The 12,292-nt window shown below is 47.4% G+C and overlaps 1 protein-coding gene across 1 annotated transcript in view; it reads left to right on the top strand.

The window, feature by feature from the left end:
- The window catches only part of PTPRQ (protein tyrosine phosphatase receptor type Q), a 1,724,016-nt gene that overhangs the window by 1,265,955 nt on the left and 445,769 nt on the right, over positions 1-12,292 (top strand). The window lies entirely within an intron of this gene.

Below are 12,292 nucleotides of genomic sequence, written 5' to 3'. Positions count from 1 at the left end.
CATCACTGATGACATCACTCATGACATCATCCTTGTGATAGAGTGGCGGTCGCGCGAGATATAGTTATCTGAACTAACTATAACAGGGGAATTTCATTGGTTTTTTACGAGTGAAATATCCACCTAACTATAACATGTGTGAAACCTATGGTTTTTTTAAGTGAATTTGCAAGGTTTTTTAAATGCTAATTCCTAACTATAACGTGTGTGAAACCTATGTTTTTTTCAGTGAATTTGTACGTTTTTTTAAATGCGCGCACCACTGCGATTTAAAAAAAAAAAAAAATGTTCTGCCTTCGGGGTCCTTCAGAGACCCCCTGACAAAGGCTAGGGGGTCAGGAACTCTCTACCCTGCCCCCTTTTCACGTTCGCCACCTTCCTTTTTCACTCTCGCACTGAAAACAAACAAAATGGCGGCCGACACTTCCTGATTTCGACCGATTCGAACGTTGACTAACATGTAACCACCAATCAGAATTACGCTTGCGCACGTTAGGGTGCTCGCACGGTGCGCGCTTATAGATATTTATATGCTTTTAAATGCTATTTTCTCAGGAACTACTGAACAGATTGACACCAGACCTGCAAAAGGCACTTCCCTGACCTGAGGACTACCTCTCTGCCAAATTTCAAGTAATTCTGTTCAGCCGTTCGGGCTGTACCTTCGACTAAAGGTCCTATGGAAAAATGCATGGGGAAAACGCGTTTTGGGACCCCCCTTTTTTCTCGGCCCCCGCTTGACGAATCACCCCGAGACTTTCAGGGTAGGAGCTGAACGGAGCGCCCCATTAGTTTTGAAAATTTCGCGAGGATTTGTCAACCGGCGCCAAAGTTATTCAAAATAGAATTTTCAGATTTCCTATGGAAACTCGGTCCTAACTATAACTATCTACTGGCGACTGCCAGTAGATAATATATATATATATATACACACAGAGAGGGAGAGGTATCAAAAGAATACCCTTTCAGGCTTCGAGTGCCACATAAATTATGCAAAATAGGAAGCAGAGAACTCTTGGTAGTTTCCAAGTTAAGGTATTCAACAGCTTCTGTTTAGAGCACCCTACAATACCCGTGACACTCTGAATCTGCTCACCTCAAGTGTCTCCTTTTCTACAAAGTTCTTAAGCATAGGATTAGCACAGTGCCATACATGCCGAGCTGGAAACGGACAAAGTATTTTTGCATTTCTACAGCAAATTCTTAAAGCATAGGATTTTCACAGTGCTATCCACACTGAGCTGTAAAATGACAAAAGCCTTTTACCACTCCAGGCATAGTATTACAGCTTTGGATTGGTAAAATACCATCCAAGCCAACCCGTAATGAATAAAAGCAACCCCTGACATGTGTTTTGCTGTCATTACAGCTCTTCAGAGAGGCTTAGCTTTGTCCAGACACAAGGGAGCACCCAGAATAAGTCAAAAGTATACCCATCTAGTCATGGAGTGCTGCATAAATTATGCAAAAAAGGAAGCAGATAACTCTGGGTAGTTCCCAAGTTAAGGTTGAGGGCAGCAGCTGTATAGATCACACTACAACACTAGTGATACTCTGAATCTGCTCACTTCAAATGTCTGTTTTCTAGCAATGTTTTAAGCATAGGATTAGGAAAGTGCCATTCATGTGGTGGTCCTCCCTGAGCCTTGTTAGGCCCTTGGGTCTCCGTCGCCCAAGGCTGGTTTGAAAAAAAATTAAAGGAAAGGGGGGGCATGTGGTCCCCCTCCCCGAGCCTTATAATGACCTGTGGACCCCATCCACCAGGGTCACAAATAAAAATAAAGTGGAGGGGGGCACTCCAAACCCTCCCTGAGCCGTTATCAGCCCCAGGGAATCCATTCCCTGGGCCCTCACTACTTGAACGTGTGTGCCCTGAGGCCCACTTAACAAAACCAAAGGGGACGATGGACAGAGTGTTGAACATTGCAAGCACTCACCCCCAGTCAAATGATCTGGGTTTAATCCATCATCATTCTTTAGCTCACTCCGCCACCCCAGTTCAGACATGGCCATATGCAAATCAGTTTGGCCCTGTGCCTCATGGGAACAGTTCAGCCCGAACTGCCAAGCCATGTCTTCCCTGGACCAGAAACAAGCATCCTAGGACCGGTTTCTGGCTAATCAGCCGTCATCTGCCAGGCTAGCTTGAATCCAGTGGCAAAGTGAGCAAGGGACCCATGTCTGGGCAAACCCAGGCAAATTAGGGCAGACAAAGCAAAACCAAAGGGGAAGATGGACAGTGTGTTGAACATTGCAAGCACTCACCCCCAATCAACTGATCTGGGTTTAATCCATCATCCTTATTTAGCTCACTCCGCCACCCTAATTCAGGCATGGCCATTTGCAAATCAGTTTGACCCTGTGCCTCATGGGAACAGTCCAGCCAGAACTGCCAAGCCATGTCTTCCCTGGACCAGAAACAAGCATCCTGGGACCTGTTTCTGGCTAATCAGCCATCAGCAGACAGCCTAGCTTGAATCCAGTGGCAAAGTGAGCAAGGGACCTATGTCTGGGCATACCCTGCCAACTTAGGGCGAACAAAGCAAAACCAAAGGGGACGATGGACGGAGTGTTGAACATTGCAAGCACTCACCCCAGTCAACTGATCTGGGTTTAATCCATCATCATTATTTAGCTCACTCCGCCAACCCAGTGAAGACATGGCCATATGCAAATCAGTTTGACCATGTGCCTCATGGGAACAGTCCAGCCCGAACTGCCAAGCCATGTCTTCCCTGGACCGGAAACAAGCATCCTGGGACCGGTTTCTGGCTAATCAGCCGTCATCTGCCAGGCTAGCTTGAATGCAGTGGTAAAGTGAGCAAGGGACTCATGTCTGGGCAAACCCAGCCAAATTAGGGCGAACAAAGCAAAACTAAAGGGGAAGCTGGACAGTGTTGAACATTGCAAGCACTCACCCCCAGTCAACGGATCTGGGTTTAATCTATCATCATTCTTTATCCCACTGCGCCACCCCAGTCCAGACATGGCCATATGCAAATCCGTCTGACCCTGTGCCTCATGGAAACAGTCCAGCCCAAATTGCCAAGCCATGTCTTCCCTGGGCCGGAAACAAGCATCCTGGGACCGGTTTCTGGCTAATCAGCCGTCATCTGCCAGGCTAGCTTTAATCCAGTGGCAAAGTGAGCAAGAGACCCACGTCTGGGATACCCTGCCAACTTAGGGCAAACAAAGCAAAACCAATGGGGACGATGGACAGAGTGTTGAACATTGCAAGCACTCACCCCCAGTCAACTGATCTGGGTTTAATCATCATCATGCTATAGCTCACTCCGCCACCCCAGTTCAGACATGGCCATATGCAAATCGGTCTGACCCTGTGCCTCATGGAAACTGTCCAGCCCGAACTGTCAAGCCATGTCTTCCCTGGACCGTAAACAAGCATCCTGGGACCGGTTTCTGGCTAATCAGCCGTCATCAGCCAGGCTAGCTTGAATCCAGTGACAAAGTGAGCAAGGGACCCACGTCTGGGCATACTCTGCCAACTTAGGGTGAACAAAACCAAAGGGGACGATGGACAGAGTGTTGAAAATTGCAAGCACTCACCCCCAGTCAACTGATCTGGGTTTAATCCATCATCACTCTTTAGCTCACTCCGCCACCCCAGTTCAGACATGGCCATATGCAAATCAGTGTGACCCTGTGCCTCATGGAAACAGTCCAGCCCAAATTGCCAAGCCATGTCTTCCCTGGACCGGAAACAAGCATCCTGGGACCGGGTTCTGGCTAATCAGCCATCATCAGCCAGGTTAGCTTGAATCCAGTGGCAAAGTGAGCAAGGGACCCACGTCTGGGCAAACCCAGCCAACTTAGGGTGAACAAAGCAAAACCAAAGGGGACGATGGACGGAGTGTTGAACATTGCAAGCCCTCACCCCCAGTCAACTGATCTGGGTTTAATCCATCATCATTCTTTAGCTCACTCCGCCACCCCAGTTCAGACATGGCCACATGCAAATCAGTCTGACCCTGTGCCTCATGGGAACAGTCCAGCCCGAACTGCCAAGCCATATCTTCCCTGGACCAGAAACAAGCATCTTGGGACCGGATTCTGGCTAATCAGCCGTCATCAGCCAGGCTAGCTTGAATCCAGTTGCAAAGTGAGCAAGGGACCCACGTCTGGGCATACCCTGCCAACTTAGGGCGAACAAAGCAAAACTAAAGGGGACGATGGACGGAGTGTTGAATATTGCAAGCACTCACCCCCAGTCAACTGATCTGGGTTTAATCCATCATCATTCTTTAGCCCACTCCGCCACCCCAGTTCAGACATGACCATATGCAAATCAGTCTGACCCTGTGCCTCATGGAAACAGTCCAGCCCAAACTGCCAAGCAATGTCTTCCCTGGACCGCAAACTAGCATCCTGGGACCGGTTTCTGGCTAATCAGCCATCATCTGCCAGGCTAGCATGAATCCAGTGGCAAAGTGAGCAAGAGACCCACGTCTGGGCATACCCTGCCAACTTAGGGCGAACAAAGCAAAATCAAAGGGGGCGATGGACGGAGTGTTGAACATTGCAAGCACTCACCTGCAGTCAACTGATCTGGGTTTAATCCATCATCATTCTTTAGTTCACTCTGCCACCCCAGTTCAGACATGGCCATATGCAAATCGGTCTGACCCTGTGCCTCATGGGAACAGTCCAGCCCAAACTGCCAAGCCATGTCTTCCCTGGACCAGAAACAAGCATCCTGGGACTGGTTTCTGGCTAATCAGCCATCATCAGCCAGGCTAGCTTGAATCCAGTGGCAAAGTGAGCAAGGGACCCACGTCTGGGCATACCCTGCCAAGTTAGGGCAAACAAAGCAAAACCAAAGGGAACGATGGAAGGAGTGTTAAACATTGCAAGCACTCACCCTCGGTCAATTGATCTAGGTTTAATCCATCATCATTCTTTAACTCACTCCGCCACCCCAGTTCAGACATGGCCATATGGAAATCAGTCTGACCCTGTGCCTCATGGGAACAGTCCAGCCCGAACTGCCAACCCATGTCTTCCCTGGACCGAAAACAAGCATCCTCGGACCGGTTTCTGGCTCATCAGCCAGGCTAGCTTGAATCCAGTGGCAAAGTTAGCGAGGGACCCACGTCTGGGCATACCCTGCCAACTTAGGGCGAACAAAGTAAAACCAAAGGGGACGATGGACGGAGTGTTGAACATTGCAAGCACTCACCCCTAGGGCAGCCACCATATACTTGTTGGACAGTGGGGGAGCCCCACATCTCCCTTGGCTCTCTGCATGGAGCGGGAGCTGGTATTGCTCCTACTTGCAAGGAGCAGCTACTAATGCTGCTCCCTACGTGTAGGAGCAATATTTTGATCTGTTTCTCTTCCCCATCAGTGTGGGCAGGGTAACAGGTTAGAAGTCAGAAGTCTGCTCCCAGCCAGCAAGAGCATTTTGAAAGCTCCCACTGGCTGAGAGCAGACTGTGTGTTTTTTACCATGTGGCAGGAATTTTGAAAATGCTCCTGCCAAGTGGGAGCAAAAACAGGTCTTCCTGGCGGTGCGGGTAGGGAAAATGGTAGCCCACCTCCTGTTTCAAAAGTTTAGCAGAACCGGGGGTTGGAATCCGCAGGGCCTTTAGAGTCTCGGGAAAGAGGCCTTGTTGGCTCCTCTCCCCTTAAGCAAAACACATTTGGCTCAGGGGGATAGGGTCCCCAAGATTGAAAGCAGCCCGGGGAAGGGTGCTGCATGCTAACCCCCCTCAAAAAGAAGTTGTGCCCCAAGAAATGGGATTCCTGGGGCTGAAAGTAGCCTGGTTGGAGGGACCGCATGAGCCCTCCCCCTGAAAAAGACAACAGGCCCGAGGGATGGGGTCTCCAGGGTAAAAATCGGCAAGAGTTGTTGGGGCTGTGTGTCCCCCTCCCACTAAATAGGCTGTCGGGCCCCTAGGGATGGGGACCCTGGGACCAAAATAGGCCTGCAATGGGAGGCCATGCATGCTCCCTCCCCTAAAAAAATATGCCCTTCATCCCCCCAGGGCCCTGGCCACCCCGGGATTGTTTTAAAAAACAAGCACTGGAGCCTGTGCTTTTTTTTGTTTTGCTGCTGAATTGCTGCAATTAAAAAACATAACAAAACATTTTTTGCCCCATGTGGGTCACTCTGGGAGCCCACCACCAGGCCTAAGGGGTCAAGGTATCCCTACCCTGCCCCTTTGTCTTTTTTAAAACTTTTTTTCAGGAGCAGGACTGAGTCCCGAGACCTAGGAGGCTGCCACCACTTCCTGATTGAGGTGGTGGCAGACAATCAGATCTCAGCTTGAAATTTGTTGGGACCCGCAGAGGCTCTGCATCCCTAGATATACACCGTTATTTAGGATTAATTGCTCAGAAACTTCAGAGTAAATTTACACAAAAACACAAAAAGCACTCTTTCTGGACTAAGATCTAGTTTTCTGCCAAATTTGGTGTAAATCCATTCAGCGGTTTAGGCTTTAGCTGTGTCTAAATTTCCTATGGGATAATGAATGAGGAAAACACGTTTTAGGATCCCCCTTTTTTCATGCCCCCGAAATTGTCAATGCGCAAACTAATCAAAAAGTAGTGCTTTTTTGGAACGTTTCAATGAGATTCGTCAAACAGCGTCAAAGTTATTAGAAACACAAAATATGCATTACCCATGTAAACATGACCCTAACTATAACTACCGAGTGATGACCACCACTGTGTAATATATATTTATGTATATATTCACTAAAAAAACAAAGGCTACAGGGATGCCATAGTTAGGCTCAGATTTCACTCATACAAAACCAGTAACATTCAGCAGTTATAGTTACCTGAGCAAACAATAACTTATGCCCGTACTGCACTGCTTATGACCTCACATATTACTCCTGACATGGTTAGTGACATCACTGATGACATCTCAAATGACATCACTGATGACATCATGAATGACATCATCCAGTGAGTGTGTTTTCCAAGAGTTTGATTGTTCTTACCTACTACAAAATTTAAATTAGTGTACTAAGTGCATTAGTACTGAGTGACACTGCTTCTAACATATAATGTGAGTGGCTGTGTGACTGTATGTATCTTTGTGTGTATGGGCATGTGAGTGGCTGTATGGGTAAATAAGTGGGTGTGTGAGTATCTGTGTGGGTGAGCGAGTTGCTATGTGAGTGCTTGTATTGGTGAGTGGGTGAGTCAGTGGCTGTCTGAGTGACTGAGTGGTGGTGTGAGTGACTATGGGTGGGTAAGAGGGTGTGTAAGTGACTGTATGGGTGAGTGAGTGGGTATCTGCATGGGTGTATGAGTGAGTGACTGGGTGTGTAAGTGGCTGTATGGGTGAGTAAGTGAGGTTGTTTGGTTAAGCGAGTTGGTATGTGAGTGGCTATATTAGAGAGTGAGTGTCTGTGTGAATGGCTATATGGGTGAGTGAGCAGATGTGTGAGTGCTTGTGTGGATGTGTGAATGGGTATGTAAGTAGTTGTGTGGGAGTGTGAGTGAGTGTGGAAGTGCTTGTATGAGTAAGTAAGTGGCTGTGTTGAGCTGCTGTATGGGTGAATGAGTGGTTGTATCAGTGACTGTGTAGGTAAATAAGTGGGTGTGTGAGTAACTGTATGGGTTAGTGAGTGGGTATGAGACTGGCTGTATGTGTGAGTGACTGGTTGTATGAGTGGCAGTATGGGTGAGTGAATGGTTGTGTGAGTGGCTGTACGAGTGGGGTGTATGAGTGCCTCTATGGAGGAGTGAGTGGATGTGTGAGTACTGGTATGGGTCTGTGAATGGGTATGTTAGTGGTTGCGTGGGTGTGTGAGTGGTCGTACGAGAGTTTGTATGTGGGTATGAGGGTATGAGTAGCTCTGTGGATGATGTGATCAGTGATGGAATTTGAGATGTCAGTAGTGATGTCCTCAGTGATGTAACTAAGTATTGTGTGATGTAATATGTGAGATCATAAGCATTGGATTGAGGGGGTGTAAGCCATAGTTAGTTCAGGTAACTCTAACTGCTGAATTTCACTGGTTTTGTACGAGTGAAATCTGAGCCTAACTATAACATTGTTCTAACGTTTGGTTTTTTAAGTAAATTACTATGGTTTTTTAACTAGCAGCCACAATTGCAGAGTGTTGGAGCAAAGGAAAGTGGCCTTCGAGCAGCTCTCAGGAATTCTGCATTGTCGGACTTACTGGAGGTAACAGGAGGGTTTCTGGGCCCCCAAGAACCCTCAGCATCTAAGAGGACTTAATCCCTCAACCAGCAGTGTGCCATGAGGTCCTTTGATGAGCAGTGGAGAAAGGGGGCTTGGCCTCCGAAGACCTCTCAGCAATCCCGCTTGTTGACCCCCAGGGACCCTCTGCAGCCAAGGGGACTTCACCCCCCGGTCCAGCATCTAGTGTGGGTGCCCTGGTCCCACCCAGGGCAGCCAATTTTCAGTGTTGGGGACTGCAGAGGGAGCCTAGAGACCCCTGCAGTCCCTGCCAGCTCCCCACCTACTGCAGGAGCGTGCATTTCTTTGACACAGTGTGAGCTGCTGAACATGCAGCTCACTCCCTGTCAAAGCAATTGTACTGCGTTTTCAGCAAGCGAGAGCAACATGCCCTCTCTTGCTGAAAGTTGAGCACAGTTTGCTTTGGCTTGGCAGGAGAGGTAAAGCTCACTTCAGGCCATATCAAACAGCTAAGTCCAAGGGGTGTGCACCCTGGCACATAGCAGGAGCCGGCCCTTGGGGATGGCAGTCCCCAGGGCCATCTATGGCTCTAGGAGGGGGACTGTGCAGCCCCCCTCCATTCCACAAGACAGCCCCAGGGATGTGGTCATCCCCAGGGCTGCGAGGGGCTGCACGGCCCACTACTTTAAATTTCTAGATCTGCTCCGGGGAGGTGGCGTTCCCCAGGGCAGCAGTGGTGCCCCAAAGTCCCATGCATTCTTTAACTGTAGCCCCAGAGAAGTGGCAGTGCCTGGGCAGTGGTGGGGCCATGTGGACCCCCAGCATTAATTTCACAAGTGGCCCTGGGGAGGTTGCATTCCCCGGGGCTGCGGAGGACTGTCTGGGCCCCCGCATTAAATCAACATTTGCTCTGGGGATGGGGGTTGTCCAACAGGCAACCTCACATAAAATATGCACAATGCCCTGGGGAGGAGGCGGTCCCTGGGTCTTTATGAGCCATAGGAGGGGTGTCCTGTGCGCCCTTACTCCTCAATATATTCTACATGCCCATGGGACCTGGTCCACCTGGGGGCTCCAGATTACAGAAGCGCAGGAAACCGTGCTTCTGTTTTTAAATGTTTTCACGCATTCACAGATCCAGTGTGACTCCTGCTGAAAGATTTTACACAAAATGCTTTTTTGACGCTGCAGGATCCCTGTGGCACCCTCCTCAAGAGGCCTAGGGGGTTAGGGTGTCTCTACCCTGCCCCCTTTTCTTTTGATAAAAACTTTTTCTGCGATTCAGTTCTAGCCGAGCCACAAGATGGCTACCAACACTTCCTCGTTTGACGTTTTGGCAGCAACTCAGATCTCAGCATGAGATCGGGAGGGGTTTTGGATCTTCCGAGTCCCTATACATAGAACTGGAATTTGTTTTAAATGATTCTGCAACTACTGAATGGATTTACACCATTTTACAAAAAGGTCGCTTTTTGGACCAACTGCTACCTTTCTGCCAAAATTGGTCTAATTCCGTTCAGCAGTTCAGGTTGTAGCCGTGTCTAAAGGTCCTACAGAAATTAAGTTGGGAAAAACACATTTTGGAACCCCCCCCTTTTTCTTGGCTCCCACTTGATGGATCACCCCAAACTTTTCAAGATAGCACCTGAAGTGAGTGGCAAACGAGTTTTGAAAATTTTGTGAGGATCCGTCAAATGCCACCAAAGTTATTGGCAAATGAAAAAACACTCCTTCTATGGAAACTACATTCTAGGTATACCTACCTACTGGCGACCGCCATTAGGTAAAAAAAAAAATATATATATATATATACACACACTTACTTTACGATTGTGCTTTGTAAGTGGTGCCTCTAGTTTTATGAGTGGCCCAATATGTGAACCCACCCCCCAAAATTCACTTCTAAAGATGTTACCAGAGAGACATTATGAAGAGAGATGAGGGGTATGCACTTACATTGATGTTTGCTCTAGACTGTGAAATTAGGGGAACAACCTTTACAACGCAACTTTTACAACGCACAACCTTTACAACGCATTTTTTACAACGCATAATCCATTACAACGCATGACATTACAACGCATGACACTACAACGCATTTTTAAAAACTACCTTTACAACGCATTCCATTACAACGCATACTACCATTACAACGCATACCATTACAACGCATAATATTACACTACACTATCCAACACTTACCCTACTATTGCACCCCCTGGAGTTAGAATAGTAATTTTTACACCTATACTATCCAACACTTACCCTACTGATGCACCCCCTGGAGTTAGAAGAGTAATTTTTACCCCTATACTATCCAACACTTACCCTACTGATGCACCCCCTGGAGTTAGAATAGTAATGTTTACCCCTATACTATCCAACACTTACCCTACTGTTGCACCCCCTGGAGTTAGAATAGTAATTTTTACCCCTATACTATCCAACACTTACCCTACTGTTGCACCCCCTGGAGTTAGAATAGTAATTTTTACCCCTATACTATCCAACACTTACCCTACTGTTGCACCCCCTGGAGTTAGAATAGTAATTTTTACCCCTATACTATCCAACACTTACCCTACTGTTGCACCCCCTGGAGTTAGAATAGTAATTTTTACCCCTATACTATCCAACACTTACCCTACTGTTGCACCCTCTGGAGTTAGAATAGTAATTTTTACCCCTATACTATCCAACACTTACCCTACTGTTGCACCCCCTGGAGTTAGAATAGTAATTTTTACCCCTATACTATCCAACACTTACCCTACTGTTGCACCCCCTGGAGTTGGAAAAGTAACTTTTACCCCTATACTATCTAATACTTACCTTAAATGTAATTTAATATTATGCGTTGTAATGGTATGCGTTGTAAAGGTAGTATGCGTTGTAATGGAAATGCGTTGTAAAGGTATTTTTTAAAAATGCGTTGTAGTGTCATGCGTTGTAATGTCATGCGTTGTAATGGATTATGCGTTGTAAAAAATGCGTTGTAAGTGCATGCATTGTAAAAGTGTGCGTTGTAACGTCATACATCCGTGAAATTACCATCGGTCGGAGCCTTTCCCACTGCATCGTAATATGCCGGTTAGAAGCAGTTGGAAAGGAATCCAATCCGTCATTCTAACTGCCTTCCAATTGGCTCAGAGAGCCCGTCAGCCAGTTGGCATACGGCCAGTAATCCCTAGGGTGGCTCTTTCCGCCCTAAGGATTACGATGTCGGGTTGTGACAGCCTTTCTGTGCCGGCCTTTCCGACACAAAAAGGCTGTTGGTACTCAACTTTGGGGGCCCCCAGCAGGGCCCCCTTGGGTGCACGGCCTCCAGTCCTATGGTGCTCTCCTGTTGATCCCTTCATCCTGTGGTAGGCACGTTTAGGTGCCTGCCACTGCGTGCAGGGATGAACTGCACCTCCTATTTTAGAATGGGAACATGCATTCTGGCTGGAATACATGCTCCCGTTGTAAAGTATGGATATGTGAATGAAAAGTGTTCGGTCGTATCCCAATTAGTCGGTCGGGATCGCCGACCGGGTCTCGGCCGGTTCCATGGCTGAAACGACGTCGGAAGAATGAGAAAACTCCACCCAACATCGTAATAGGGTCCTTAGTATTGACTTGACAAGCATGCACTCAACAGATACAATATGGTTAGAGTAGAATTCCTTTATAACGCTACTTCTATCTGCAATCAGAACATATTATCAAGAGCATACATCAGTGTAGGCTGTTGAGAGTAGAAGACCAGACCGCACATGCTCACTACTGTGCCACCAACATAGCTTAGAAAGCCCTCAGGCACTTTCTGGGGCGACAAGTTAGCATTTGCAAGCTGTGCTGCATCAACAAGTTGGCTCATTTCTAAGGTTTTCTTTAATAGTGAGTAAAACATTAAAAAAACAGAGATAGGAGCTTTCAAAATACCTCTGTTTCAACACTCGGAAATGAGGTTATGTGGATTTCTTCACATGGAAACATGAGAAACACTATGACTTTTTGCTTAATGTTTTGGAAAGCAGTCCACACTGTGGCTTTTAAAAGACAGAAGTGAAAGGAATAGCCTGGGAAATGTGAGCGAATAAGAAATGTAAAAAGAAAACTTGACATTTCTCAGAGGATGTTATACCAGTAGTAGGAGCCAAAAGACTGG

The sequence above is a fragment of the Triturus cristatus genome, chromosome 4_1, assembly GCF_964204655.1.
Source record: "Triturus cristatus chromosome 4_1, aTriCri1.1, whole genome shotgun sequence".
Taxonomy (NCBI): Eukaryota; Metazoa; Chordata; class Amphibia; order Caudata; family Salamandridae; genus Triturus; species Triturus cristatus.
The sequence above is the reverse complement of the archived record's forward strand: the minus strand, read 5'-3'. Positions and strand labels throughout refer to the sequence as shown.